The sequence below is a fragment of the Saccopteryx bilineata genome, chromosome 11, assembly GCF_036850765.1.
Source record: "Saccopteryx bilineata isolate mSacBil1 chromosome 11, mSacBil1_pri_phased_curated, whole genome shotgun sequence".
NCBI classification, from domain to species: domain Eukaryota; kingdom Metazoa; phylum Chordata; class Mammalia; order Chiroptera; family Emballonuridae; genus Saccopteryx; species Saccopteryx bilineata.
Genome location: NC_089500.1, coordinates 10,714,767 through 10,717,878, shown reverse-complemented (window position 1 = coordinate 10,717,878; position 3,112 = coordinate 10,714,767).

The window sequence follows — 3,112 nt, the reverse complement described above, 5'->3', positions numbered from 1 at the left end:
AGTGCTTAGTTAAGATGGAAGAGGCATGGAATTTGTGGGTGGAGGACCGAACGAAAGGCATGTTCCGCTCCAGCGCAACAGTTGCACCAGAAAGCCTTGAGCCTGGAAAAAGGCTTCAGCAAAGGATGCCCAGAAAAGAGTGACACCAGGCCACTGACTGCAAGGGAGGGATGGTTACAACAGTGGTTGTCAACCTGGTTCCTACCGCCCACTAGTGGGCATTCCAGCTCTCATGGTGGGCGGTAGTGGAGCAACCAAAGAATAAATAAAAAGATAGATTTAACTATAGTGAGTTGTTTTATAAAGATCTATTCTGCCAAACTTAGCGAAAATCCAACATAAAGTACTTGGTAAGTAATTATTATTATATGCTTTAACTTGCTGTAACTCTGCTTTATAAATTTTATAAAGTAAAGTTACTTCCCTACTTTATAAATCACCATTACTGTGGAACCGGTGGGCAGTTAGAAAATTTTACTAACAGAGATACAAAGTGGGCGATAGGTATAAGAAAGTTGACTACCCCTGGGTTACAAGAATCAGGACTGGGTTTGCCATTTTTTGCATCTCACGTCATCACAAGAAGAAACAGGGTGAGTAGTGTACAGTAAGATGTTTTGAGAAAGACCACATTCCTGTAACTCATTGCACTATATTGTTGTAATTGTTCCATTTTATTATTGGTTATTGTTGTCAACCTCATCTTGTGCCTAAATGCTAATGTAAATGTCACGATAGGCATGTATATATAGGAGGAATAGAGCATCTGTATGTAGGGTTCTGCACTATCTGCAGTGTCAGGCATCCACTAGGGGTCTCGGAAGGTATCCTTGTAGATAAGGGAAGAACACTGTATTTTCAAGATGTGCACCAAATCTATGCTTTATTTTCATGAACGCTGAACCATATTTTGGTAAAGTGGAGTGATTAATGGGATATATTTTAAATAGAGATCCACTTTTCCACCCACCTGGGCATCACCTGTCCCAGGATGCTGTGTAAAAACTCAATCACTCCAGAAGGGCAGTATCTTCCAAAAGTCAGAAGAGACTCACAGAGCTGCCTGGAAACCTGCCATGATGTGTGTGGTGTGTGGAGGGGACAGGGGTCAGGAGCCCCAGCGGGGCAGGGACTGCGACCGGTCTGGATCTAGCTCTTTACTAACTAGCTTTCACTACTAACTAGCTCTCAGGTGTGGAATTGTCCCCCTCTTGGTCTCTAGAGAGCTCCCCTGCAGGGTGGGCAGGTGGTGCTCTATGATGAACCAGGCCCCATCTACTCCCAGTGTTTCCTAGGCTTGGAACTTGCTGAGCATCCAGGTTATCCTCAGACTACTGGACAAATGCCCAGTGGTCTTCTCGGATGGTTCAAAACTCTTCCTACCCCCCAAAAAGCTTGTAACTGAAACGGAAGAGGAAGACAGCTGGCTGCTGGTCTCCCTTCCCGAACAGTAAGCTCGGAGAACAGCCCCCTTCCTGGAGGCGTGGAGAAAATGGGTCGCTTAGAAATAAGGGGGTGACAGTTCAGGACAGGAGAGAATGTACAAGGGGCACCTCCAGGCGTGCTGTTAAATAAAAAGAGGGCTGCAGACTCCCTTTCCCTAAATTGTCACAGAACTAGAGGAGCAAACCGGTCATCATGCTGTTCGCTAAGTGACTATGTGAGCAGCAGCTGGGTAGAGGTGGGGAGAGAAAAATGCTACCCCAGCTCCCAGTTATGCTATGATAACTGTTTAAATTTTATTGAATAATTATCTCTGTGGGTTTATAAAAAAAAGAAAAGAAAAGAAAAACACAGCGTGACACCCATGAGTCATCTGTCTGAGGCAGGGCTTAACTATATATTGAACATTCGTGTTTTTGAATTCAGCGCCCTGATTCAGAGCAAAGCCTGAGCTAGTCATACCTCCAGGGCCTAAACGACTAGTTCTTTTGATAAATTAGGTTTTTGTTTTCATCTCTTGTTAGAAGTTGTGTTTTTGGTTTTTCATTAATTGGGAGCCAAAGGTAAGAACAGAGCAGAATAGGCAGGTTTCTGGCCATGACTTTTGTGGGGGTTGGGTGTGTGCTGTAGGAGGTACTGCTAATCCAGGGGTGTGACCGCTGGTCCAGTTCCCAAGGAACCAAGAGGCACAGGAGTGTGCGGGACAAGAAGGGAGGTGGACAGCAGAGCTTTGGGTACACTGATTTGTCTTTCAAAGGGCAGCTAGTCAGCCCTCTTTTGTAATGTCTGCGCTGGACTGAACACAAAGGACAAGAAGAGCAGGTGCAATATTGAGATAAAATAGAGGGGTGACTTCTGACGATAAGACGTCAAATGAAACAAAGCTTTATGTGTCGAATCAGGGGACAGTTCTCTAATTAACCGGTGAGAACTGGGTCGTCTTCTGGGGTACTTAGTCTCTGAGGTCTGGTTTCCCCTCTGGAGTCCTTCTTGGTCACAATTTACATCTAGATGTTCTTGTTCACACCATACAGATTGAGGGAGTTGAGATTGTCTTGGGAATGGGGGTGATTACAGGGACTTGAGGCTGAGTGGCAAAGCTCTGTCCTCACACAGTGGAAGGCTGTGAGACTCCTGCGGAGAGGTGCCAGGGAACTCGGAGTGGGACCCCTTGGCGAATATGGCACGTCTATACAGTGTCATGTTTTGGACAAGTTTAGATAAGGCTGAGCCTTCTGGTAGAACTTAATGAAAAATTTTGTGTTACATATGGATTTCTCCACCACCAGGCACCACTTCCTGAAGAATCCTTTTATCTTGGTTTGCTACTAAGCCTTGGTTTCCTCATGGGGAAAGAGAAAAACAGAAAAGTTTTCCTCTTTGTTGACTAAGCCATCTTGTTCTAGCTGGAATCTCCTGGAAGCATTATTTGGTTGCCCTGGGCACCCACCCAGGTGCTCTTTACCTGGCCAGCACACCTGTTCCCCAGTTGCTTAGAGCCAATTCCCTGGAGGGTTGGCCTGGCACATAGGAACCACCTTGCTCGTGGCTGGCCGGCCACTAGTGTACAATAATGGGGTACAAAAGGCTGGTCCCCTTACATCATGGGACATTTCTGCCATGCAGTTAGTGTTTCAGAGCTTTCTTCAAGTGGAGTGACCTTAGGTCC